This window comes from Choloepus didactylus, chromosome 15 (genome assembly GCF_015220235.1).
Source record: "Choloepus didactylus isolate mChoDid1 chromosome 15, mChoDid1.pri, whole genome shotgun sequence".
In the NCBI taxonomy this organism is placed as follows: Eukaryota; Metazoa; Chordata; class Mammalia; order Pilosa; family Megalonychidae; genus Choloepus; species Choloepus didactylus.
Window position 1 is genome coordinate 69,363,404 of NC_051321.1, and position 12,085 is coordinate 69,375,488.

Sequence of the window (12,085 nt, forward strand, 5' to 3'; positions counted from 1 at the left end):
ATGCATTTTTTTTAGACATAATGCTATCACACACTTAATAGACCACAGTATAGTGTAACATAAGTTTTCTATGTACTGGGAAACTAAGAAATTCACATGACTCACTTTATTGCAATATTTGCTTTACTGTGGTGGTCTGGAACCAAACCCACAGTATCTCAAGGTATGCCTGTAATGCTATAAAAACTACAGTCCCTAGGTCCACATGCCCTTCTTTGGCTCCCCACCCACAGCTCCTGACATGTTCCTCCTGTGGCCCTGCGAGGCTTGCTGTGACTGTGTCTCTAGGACCTGTTGAGTATAACAACATTTCTTTCAAGAATCTCCTCTGTCTCTCCTTGCCGTATCTAACTGCCCATAGTAAGACCCTCAAAAAACACACTACTTTTCCTTGGGTCCTACCATTAACTATCTCTGTGTTCAGGTATGCTGTAGAGACCTTAGACTAACCACCATCAAGTGAACAGAATTCACACATTGGGTGACCTGGCCAGATCTGAAAATGGGATTGAATGGCTGGAGACTTTGGAAACCGTTAAGGTACTTAAGAATATAATCTTAGCACAGAAGGTAGAAAGATATTTTAGACCTAAATAATACTATGTAATTCATGGGTTCTTGTTGGTAGTATGTGTGCCAGCAAATGTCTGAGTCAAATGGCTTGAATTTGAGTGGCTGTTGTTATATATTTATTAGCTATAAAACAGCATCCCCAAAATGTCTATAGCTTCTCTGATATGCTTAGATGTCAAGTAAATATAGGAGCTTAAAGGAATTTATAATGCTAGCTTTATATCTTTTTATGCCCTAATCATTTTGTTTTGTGAGCTGATTTTTTTCATTATGTTTTATGGGAAATTGATTCATTATCATGCTATGTCCAGAAAAAGTGAGGTGAAACCATATTTGACATACAGAATTATCTCTTCCTCTCACCCCCTTCCCTCAAATGTAAGACTGGTGAAGTTTATCTTCCAAATTCTTAGCTTCCCCTTTCTATTTCCATTAATCTCTGTTAAGGCCTGTTCTCTCATAATTCTCTATCAAATTTGCACTCAAGAAAAAAAATAGACTATGAATACATTAATCTTTGTAACTCTCCTGGGCTTCTGAGATTAAATTCATATATCTAATCATGACATGAAAGTAGTTAGCCCCTTTAAAAAGCATTTCAGGCTTCACCAAGCCACCCAAATCACAATGCTATATGGAGCACTGGAAGAGAAATTTGAAAACCACTTACCACATGATCAGAGGTCTTCACAAGGACGTCAGTTCCTCTTCACCCTACATGGCCCACCAGTTATTTCTGGTCACACACTTCTGATACATTTGCTGATTTTGGTTCTGATTTGGACAGTGGCTCAAGCAGCATAATTTATGGGAACCTGTTCTGCCCATGCACTGTCATGGACCACTTAAACTGTAGGCATACACATCAGAATTCTGAACTCGGTGGATTTTTCTTAAACCTCCAGCATTGCAGTCCTTACAGCAGTATTTTGGTCTGTTCTAGTGCATGTCTTTCATGCTGCAAAAATCAGCAAAAGAGAGGGGAGAAAAGACATTTCCTGAATCTGTGTCCAGGGAATGTTGGCTTTGCCATAGAAAGGGAAGGGCAATTGCTTTTAGACTTAATTCAAGACTTGTGTTTTTTTCAATTCTTTCTATCCTCCTTTATTCCCAATTAGAGAAAGGGGAAGAAAAAAAAAAACTGCTCAGGAAGTTATGTGTGTTATATGCCTCTCTAAACAAACTTGTTAAGATTAATTGATTTGAGATCTAAGGTGACTCACATGCACTCCACTTAGAAATTGTGATATTAAAAAGAAAACTCTGCAAGATCATTTGTAGTGTTTTATTTTTATTTTTTGAATTGTATTATTTTGTAGATGAATGGATATGAAGGTATAATAGGATCCTACTTAATTGGGTTTTTTTTTTTTATTTTTTGCTGAATAAAATAACACTGGTTATTCCTGGGATTCCCTTTTGCTTATGTATTTATAGGTCTGTAACTAGGGAAGGCTGCAGCTACGTAATAAAAGCTAATATGCTGTATGCCACTTTGCTCAGAAAGCTTTGATTGCAGAAGTACTTTTGCAAATAACAGCACTTCAGTCAAAATGTAATCTCCTAGGTTTTCAAATCCAGTATATATTTTAAATCATAAGAGCGCTTTTCATTTTGATAACGGGGGAAGAAGAAACAAAGAAATATATTGTGGTCTGATAAAGATAGAGACATGAGATATTTTGGAGGCATTTCAAAATCTTGAAAGCCTTACTCTATTGATATATGCTTAGTCAGTACTCTTCAGCATGATTGATTCTCTCTGGAAGGAATAGTGTTCATATGATATATTCTGAATGGTCTTGGTGGGTGGGGGTGATGGCAAGAGTGTATTAAAGTTTTAAGTGAAATAATCACCTCAGTGTTGAGAGATAGGAAGTGGTGACACATTTTACTTATGTTGCCCTACCTTGTTCCCAACAGTTTCAAAATGTCATTTGAGATTTATGTTTTGAAATGACTATAATGTTTTAAAGTCATATTTAAGTCTGTATACCTCATCTGCTAGCTGGCTTTTTTTTTTTTGACATAGCCCAAAGTTCTTATGGACAAAATAGAATTTTACTTAATGTAATAATGTGGACTACAAACCATAATCACCAATATTTATTATTTTCACTCCCTTTTCATATTTTACTCTCTTCACCACCTCTTTCTTTACACTCAGACCAAGGAATAGGTATCAAAGATTTTTATGCTAGCCATCTGCTGGATGAATCCTCTTTAGAGATTGTTTCTCTCTAAATGTGTATGTTTTAAAAACAATGCTGATAAAGCCATATCTTTTCTCTTTATGTTTCTTTGAACTTTCTGCTTAATTATATTGCCTGTTTAGATACAGAAGTAATTTTTATTTTATTTTTATCATCAAAAAGACTTTCAACTCAGTGTATTTTCCCAAAGTTGTTGGAATGTCATAAATCATAGGTACAATAAATCTGAATAATTGCTATTTGAGTGTGGGAGTATTGGTTGTAAGATAATCTCTAGGCATTTATGCAAAAATATAAAATTATATTAACTTATTTTTAAAATTTCTCCTTCTGAGCATGTTTTCTTTTATGTAGGTAATTCTAAATGCCAATAAAGCAACAAACATGTTTAAATGACTTTATCCAGAAGAGATTGTTACCTTAGTTTCCTTTATCAAAAGGAGCCATATATGTAGTTTAAAAGTGGTGCTTTTGAAGTCATGTTTGAATCCCGGCTCTCCCACTTCCTAATTGTGTGACCTTGATTAAAGTCACTCAGTATCTCCATGATTGTTTGTTAATGGGATTCTAAGTATCAGAGCTGCACTGAAGGCAAACAGGATTGAAAAGGGTTGTTTAAAGGCATGTATTCCACAGATCAGCACTACAAATATGGATAGGTACTTGCATGATTTAAAAAAAAAATAAATCATTATCTCATAGTTTCATAGGTTGATGGGGCTCAATGAGGTGGTTCTTGCTTGAGATTTCTTATGTGATTGCCATCAGATGGTAACTGGGACTTCCTCACACAAGTCTGGCAATTGAGGCTGGCTGTCAGCTGGCACCTCAGCTGGGACTATAGGCTAGATCGTCCAAATGTAGCTTCTCCATGTGACCTAGGTTTCCTTACCATATGGTGACTGTGTTATAAGAGCTAACATCCCAAAAGAACCAAGTAAAAGCTATGTTGTCTTTTATGACCTAGATACCATTTCATATATAATTACTTCTGTATTCACAGGCCTACAGATATCAAGGAAACATAGACTTACCTCTTGATGGGAGGGATATCACTCCGTATTGCAAGAAGAACATGTGGGATGGGATATATTGTAGTGGTCACCTTAGAAAATACAATCTACCACAGTCTGTCCTCTGGCCATAAGAATTCCATCCCTCCTACATGCAAAACATATCCATCCCTTCTACCAAGACCTCCAATTTTCATGCCATTACAGTCTAGGATCTCATCATCTGAATCAAGTCCAGGTATGGATGAGGTACCTCAGGTATAGTTCCTTGGGTACAGCTCCTTGAAAGCATTCCTCTTGATCTGAAGACCTGTGAACTGAAGAGGTAAGTTACCTGCCCCACATGCACACAACATCCCATGGTGAGACAGGCCTAGGTTAACTGCCATTAGACCCTCTCATTCCAAAAGGGGTAAACAAGAGATACACCACAGTCATTGATCCATAGTAGTTCTAGAATCCAGCTGGACACATGTTGCCAGTTCCTCGATTAGCATTCACTCTTACTGTCTGTGGGGTTGTTAACTAAGGTTCTTGGCTCTGCCATCTGAGCTCTTGATTCTGCTGAGTCATCCTTGCTTTTGCATGAAAAGTAGCCTGTTTTTACAGTTGAATAATTTTCTTGGCCTACTTCCCACTTATGGAAGTTTGGGAGATCCAAAGTCCTTCCTTCATTTTGTTCTGTTTCTGTCCCTTTCAGTCCAATCTAATATAATTTCTTTTATAACTTTACAGGTTTCTTATGAGTCAATTCATAACTCCACTCCATTAGACAAACCCACACCCCAGAATCTCTTTGAGATAATCCCTTCTCTCCCTGGAACTTCCTGTGAGACTGGTTGTGGGACAACACCCTTAAGATTCTTAGAGACCCTAGTTTTAAGGAAAGGATCTGTGAAGCATGTCTTTAAGAACTTTAGATGGCCTTTTTTTTTCCGTATTGAATAAGGCACCGCCTTAAAATCTTTCTGAGATCTTCAAGGATCTTTAAAGTTTATTCTGGATTTGATTTTTGCCTAGAAGCAATTTCTTAATTTTAGAGTCGTTTGCCTTCTGGAGAGGCTGGGAATGAGACAAAGTTTTATTTTCAAACCCAACAAGTCCTAGGTTATTTATATTTCCTCTATATTTTCCTTGAAAAACTGACAGTTCCTTTTTTGTCACTCATCTCTTCCACTTGTGTACCATAGTCATGCTGGAAGGTAAGCAGCACCTTTGAAACTCTGCCCCCACATTGCTATAGGTGACAGTGTGGCCAAACGTTCTGCCACTAGAAATACATTGTTTAGTTTCCAATAAAATTTTCCTCGCTTTCTTTGCATAGGGATTCAGTTTCAACATGATTCTCAGGTTTTTTCAGTGGGTTCTTCTTTAGAACTCGGCGATGAATCTTCTTGCGTGGTGCTCGGAGGGCTCGTTGGATCTCTGGGCTTTTCAAGATTCTGCTAAGGTCTGTATTCATCATCTTGTGCATGGGAAGGTTGTAGTTACTCTTGAGGGAAGCAGCTTTACGCCACGTGCCATACAGTTCATCTAACTTGCGGAAAGCACTTTCAGTCCAAATGCAGAAACGTCCCACATGCCCACCAGGAGCAAGTTTCAAAATATTCAGCTTGCTTACATTAAGCAGAGTAATTCCAGGGATGTTTCTGAAGGCCTTAATGATACCATTGTCCTCATTATAGATGATGCATGGTCCCCTGCGCTGTATGCGACGACGGTTTCTCATTTTGCCCTTGCCAGCTCTCATTCGCTGAGAGGCATAGACCTTTTTGATATCATTCCAGGCCTTAAGTTTCTTAAGAAGCAAAACAGCCTCCTTGGTCTTCTTGTAGCCTTCAACTTTATCTTCCACCACCAAAGGAAGTTCGGGAACTTCCTCAATGCGATGACCTTTAGACATGACCAGCGCTGGTAAGGCTGAGGCAGCCAGGGCAGAGCAGATGGCATATCGCTTCTGTGTTGTGTTTACTCTACGGTGCCATCGACGCCATGTTTTGGTTGGTGCAAACATGCGACCTCCACGACACATATTTCCAAAAGCACCCTGGCCAGATCGGTGAGTCCCACCGCCTCGAACTCTGGGGATTCGAGCCACAGCTCTGCCAGTGCCCCAAGACTCAGCACTGGTTTGATGACCTGCTAACTCACTGACAGCATAGGGCTGTCTGTTGTTTTTGCGCAAGTTGGTGTGAACGAAGTTCACAATATCCGGTCTAATGGGAGCCTTGAACACAGCAGGCAAAGTAACATTTTTGCCAGATGACTTCCCCTTTTCAGAGTACACCGATATCAATGGACGAGCACACGCCATTCCTCGCTTTCCTTTAAGCCTACCTCTACCTGCCACCCCATCTCAAAGTCAGTGCCAAATATTTTAGGGTTTTGATATGGAAGCAGCCTGCTTCTAGGAATATTGACTCTGGATTATCAAATAAAGCCATTTCATATTCAGTAAGCTTTAAGAAAGATGAGTAAATTTTTGAAAGGTTTCCATTAATACTGCTAAAAACTGACAATGTGTGTGTGTGATATTGTGTTTATGTTTTTGAACGTAATTCTTTTTGCAGTATATATTGAAGTATTAGTGAATGACATGATATAATTTCTGGGACTTGCTTCAAAAGTATGCTGATGGGAGTACAGATAAAATAAGATCAGCCAACCATGTAATTGGTAATTGTTGAATCTGGGTGCTGGGTACATGGAAGTTCATTGTACAGTACATTTGTATATATTTAAATTTTTCCACAATAAAAAGTTAAAATAAGAATACATGGGGAGTTCTTTGGAGGGGGGAAAAAAGTTAAAAGATTTTATCCTTAAAAGGGTAGGCTTTAGTTTCATGGAAAACTTACTCATATGGAACGCCCAGTTTCTGACAATGCCAAGCAAATGAGACATCATATGGTACTTTTGATCATCCACGGTTGTGCTGAAACTTTTGTGCTCTCTCTCTCTTTCTTAAACTTTATGATTACATTGTTTATCCACAAGGGCTACTTCAGGGTCTCCTTTACTGGCTCCCACCTGGCATCTTTACAGAAAATGTCACTATACCAAGTGACTTTCAAGCCATTCTCCTAAAGTACCCCTAAATACAGAGAGTGAGAAGTACCTCCCTCAGGATCCTAGGGATGTCCTTGGCAAGTGTGGAATTTCTTTGAAATTTTCTATTTTACATTTAAAAATTACATATATTTTGGATTCTGCTTTGTAGTCAGTGTAACTGTTTATTACAATATAAGAAACTCCACAATTCCAAGAAAAATATTCCAGGGAGTTGTGCCAGGTTTTTTCTCTAACACCAAATAACCCCTTGCACACTGTTATATATTCATTCCCCAATTTGACCACAGCTCCTGATGAGTGGAAATGCTGGCTCCTGATGAGGCATCTATGATGTGATGTCTGTTTCTTGGCACAGATGAACAGTTTAGTAAAAGATAATGCCAATCTCTAACTGTTGGAGCTCATTGATCCACCAGGAAGTTCTCACAAAGTACCAGGACACCCAGGACCTTATCTGAGAACCATTGCCTTAAACTGCAGCAACACACAGTATTTTAGCATTTCTCAACTAGAAGCATTTAAAACAACAGTTAAAGAGAACTTCTATCCTATCTAAGGCAAGGCCCAAAGTTCTAAGAGGGAAATTTGAACAGTCCTTATTTTCTTTTTGACCCATATTTGTTTAACAGAGTTTAAAATTTCCAGGTGGAGCAACCCTTTTATCTAGTACCTTAAGGTAACCATGTATTTTTTGCATCCTCCCAGGACTTTTTCTAAGTGCATCAACCTTTTTTTTTTAATTTTCAGGAATCTTGTCTCATTAGAGTAAAATGTGATATTTGTAAATTAAGTCAGATGATTACAAAAGTGTTAAAGAGTAAAAAATAAGAGTCATCTCTTCTCAGAGATACAACTTTTAACAATTTGATGTAGTTTCTTCCAGACTTTTCTCTATGTATTTACAAATGTATATATACTTTTTTAACACAAATGTAGAACCATGCTATATATTTTAGCACAAATATAGAACCACACTGTATTTAATTTTGTAAAAACTTTATGTATGGATCAACCTCATTCTTTTTAACAGCTATGTAGTATTTCATTTTATTGATGTATTGTAATCAGATTGTTTCCTGACATTCACTATGCTAAACAGTGCTACAGAGAATATTCATTTTTCAGTAAATATTTAACAAGCACCCACTGTTTGCCAAGCATGATTTGTGGTATTGAAAATATGGTGGTAAACAAAACTGAGTCTCAGCCTTCATGAAGTTACTCGCAAGTGAACACTCTTCTTTGTACTCTTGTGATAATTTCAGCAGAAAACATTTTTTAAAGCAGAGGCAAAGTGTACACATTAGATGCCCCAAAAATCTCTTTAATCTGTTCTAATCTGGTAGGCAAAAAGAAAAACCAAAACAAAACAAAGTCCGTCTCTTCTGATTGTTTTTAATAATTGTCATTATTATTGAGCCTAAGCAGTTCTGAGGTTATTGGCCATTTATATTTCTCCTTTTATGAATTGTCTATTGATTTTTTAAAGATTATAAATATGTGAAAGACATATAATACTTGCTTTTGAAACATATTAAGCATTCAACATTTAGTTGGATGATTATAATTTTTATTGTTATTTATTTTTTACTATTAATCTGACAATACAAAAATATAGTAAGGCTTCTTCTTGTTCATGGATCAGCAAGTCAAGATTTATTTACTGAATGACTTAATGAGCCCTCACATCTTCAAAGAACCCTTTCTAAAAATTATATTCTCTGAATTGTTTTCTTCATTTGAATGGCTAAGGATCACTGGCAACGAAGGCAAGCATCCTCTGTTAGAATACTGTATAAAAGTGCGTTGTACTTTCCTAAAGAAATCTTTGAATTGAATTGTATTTGGATTATTTTTTTTAACTTTTCCAGCATGCATTTCTTTTTTATATTTTTTTAAATTAAGGTATAATTTATATCCAGTCAAGTACACAAATCTTGAATGTTTTATTTTTAAAAATGATTTCAGTGAAAGGAGACACCTAAAAGTTTAGCAAGAGATACTTAAAAATTTGGCAGGCCACAGCTGACCTGGGTGGCTGGGGTTGTATAGAGACCATATTCATGACACTTGGGTACTTTCCTCTAGCAAATGCACAGCAGTAGTGCTAGATGTACAGTGTCACCTATTAAGCAAGGGAACTATCGGTGTGCAATAGAAATTTAAAATGCTTTAGAAATGGAGGTGAGGAATAATAATTGATTAAATAATTTTCCAGATAATTAGTGTTGACTCATAACACTTTGAGTCCTTTTCACTGAAGGTATTTCCAAAAGATAATCATCAGTTCTCTTGATTTTATAGGTACCGTGTAGTGAATTTAAGTGGCTCGTACTTGGATGATTATTGCCAGGTACTTCAGGCACATCATTTTGAATGTAAATTTGTTTTTCATCACTTGGGATTACAGTATAGAAACTGAACGATCAAAAATGATTTGATAATTTTATAAGTAGGACCTTAAAGATTATCTAATCTTGTTTTCATATCACAAATGAAGAAACTGAAGTACAGTGGTGAGGACCTTGAGAAAGGTCATACATAGTCTTAGCTGGTACCAGAGCTAACGTTTGAACTCCTACCTTCAGACTTCAGTCCATGTTCTTTCCATATACCCTACTTCCTCTTGAGAGGCTTGGGCTGACTCTGACCCCAGACTTCTTAGAAGTTTATCTTTTGTAATTCTTGGTCAGTTTGTTTTCTTGGAAGTTGCTATTTTACTCTAAAAGTAGAAAGTAGAACACAGCCTATTTCCTGAGGGTTCTAGTTAATTTGACTCTTAATTAAGCATGTTTTCCACATTCATGGGAGAGTTCCTTTTAAGGATACTTATATGTCCTTTGAGGAATTATGATACCAAGTGTTCAACTCAAAAATGGAAACTTACACAGCTGAGAGGGTGGTCCATTTTATCTTGAAGGCCGTAAGGCATTTCCTGATGACCTACAAGGTTTAATTTGTACTTTTTAAGGAGGCAGGTGGCTCTAGAGATAGGCTTTTAGTACCCTGAGGCTTTTCCCTGCCTCCTTTGAGACAGTCATCTATCCTTGCTTCAGTAACTTCAGCGTTTTCAGTGAGTCTGTTGACTCAATAGAATCTAGAAGTAGGGACAAAGAGTAAACACGACCAAGAAAACTTGTTGGCCCCTTTTCCATTTAAAAATAATTTTGGGCTTAATTGAAATAAAAATCAACCTTGTTTAAGTTTTCTTAAAAAAAAAAAAGGTTTATGAATGACCCAAAGGTTACAACTCTGGCCAGAGCTTCTGAATGATGCCTTAAATGTCCTTCACCGAAACTGGCAAGAACCTGAATGAGGACAGTGAATTTGTAATTTCATCAGAAACTCAACGAAAAGGAAAGTTATGGTGAAGGTGAATACTTATCTGCTCTAGGCTGTTGGATAGCCACAGCTTTCAGAGCCTGCCCTACTCAAATATATTATATTAAGTGTCTAGATATATTCAAAATATTCTCTTGGCTTTAAGGAACAAAACATTGATTGTTTGCATAATCCTTAAAGTTTCACTTTCTGTTTTGTGTCTTAACCTTTATTTGAACATTAAAACAGTTTTTGCTTACATATTTCCACTTATTCTTATTCTATAAATGCTGTGAAAGAGATCTGGTAAATCTTGTAAATCCTCTGCAAAAAGACACACCACTCAAACTTATTATGAAATATTTATATCTCCTCAGTAGTTGTATTGCATAGCGTTTGCTATACCTTAATCACAATGGTTTCATTCCCTTTACATCTCCAGGTTGTGTTGAGTTGTATCCTATTTCATTTGTATTATTCATAACTCATTGCTTCTGTATTTCTTTATAATAGAATAATAACTCTTTTCCCCTTTCTCCTTTGTGGATTTAATTGTAAGAGAAGGTAGGCTTAAAATGGAATAATTTTAGGAGCAAAGTAGGTGGGTTTTTCCACTTGGGTAATCCATCTTGGCTTATATTACTGTTTAGGAGAATATAGTTCATGGAGGAGAGTTTTCTTTTCTCTTTTTTGTTTGTTTTAGAAACCATTTCTTCACAAAAAACAGTAACAGTTCTTCTCTTATTATTTCTGTATTTCTTCACCCAGTAGGCACTCATTTCCCCTGTCTTCTGCTTGCCTATTGTGATGTAGACTCCATGAACCCTAAGGAAGCTGCATAACTTTCATTTAATACTGCAGCAGTAGAAAGAGTTAACAAATACCACAAAGAAAAAAATCCAAACTCATAAATCTGTTTAATTTGTTCCTCAGTAGCATCCTCTACTATTAATTTATCTATGCAAGATGAAAACCAAAAATAAAAAATGCTGTGTTTGAAGACTTTTCTTGGAAAATCCCAAAATCTATTCAATTCCCACCCCCAATATTTTTTAATAATAAATAACTATAAACTTCCATTTTATACTCTTCTTAATATATTATTATGACACTTTGAAAATATTTATGGAAGTTGAAATAATATAGTGGATACTCTTCTTAATATATTATTACGACACTTTGAAAATTTATGGAAGTTGAAATAATATAGTGGATAATATATATAATATATAAATTATATCAATATATATGATATAATTGTTATAAAATAATATAGTGGATCTGTACCTAGCATCATCAGTTATTAACATCTGGCCAGTCCTATTTCATATTTACTCCCACTCATTCCCTGCACACCACACACCACAACACACACACACACACACACAAATACTGGGTTATTTAAAGCAAATCATTTTTCATACCTTTTTTCCATATTTCTCTGACAGATAAGATAACCAAAATACATAATCACATCTAAAAATGCTAAAAATATTTACTTATATCATCAGATATCTAGTAATTGTTTCAGTTTTCCTGACTGTCCCATAAGTGTTTTTTTTTTTAATCTTTTAGTTGTTGAATCAGAATCCAACAGGACCACACATTGGATTCTCTTTTAATCTATAGGCTCCTTTCCCTTCTTTTTTATTTTTAAGAACTATAAGGGAATATTGTTTAGAATTGGAAAAGAACTCAAAAATTTACATTTTTAAAGCTGATAAACACATCATATACCACAAGATCATGAAGAGTAGGAAAGCATTTTTATTAATCAATTGCCCAACACACCTGAATAACACTTTTTATTCCTACATTTCTTTGGCTTCATATTCTTTTATCACTATTTCATATGACAGATTTTCTATACACCTAATGTTGAACTTTTTAAGT

The 12,085-nt window shown here is 36.0% G+C and overlaps 1 protein-coding gene and 1 pseudogene across 3 annotated transcripts in view; one reads left to right on the top strand and one right to left on the bottom strand.

Moving 5' to 3' along the window:
* Positions 1 to 12,085, top strand: part of MCU (mitochondrial calcium uniporter) — a 215,609-nt gene that overhangs the window by 126,960 nt on the left and 76,564 nt on the right. The window lies entirely within an intron of this gene.
* Positions 4,964 to 6,113, bottom strand: LOC119510723 (annotated as a pseudogene).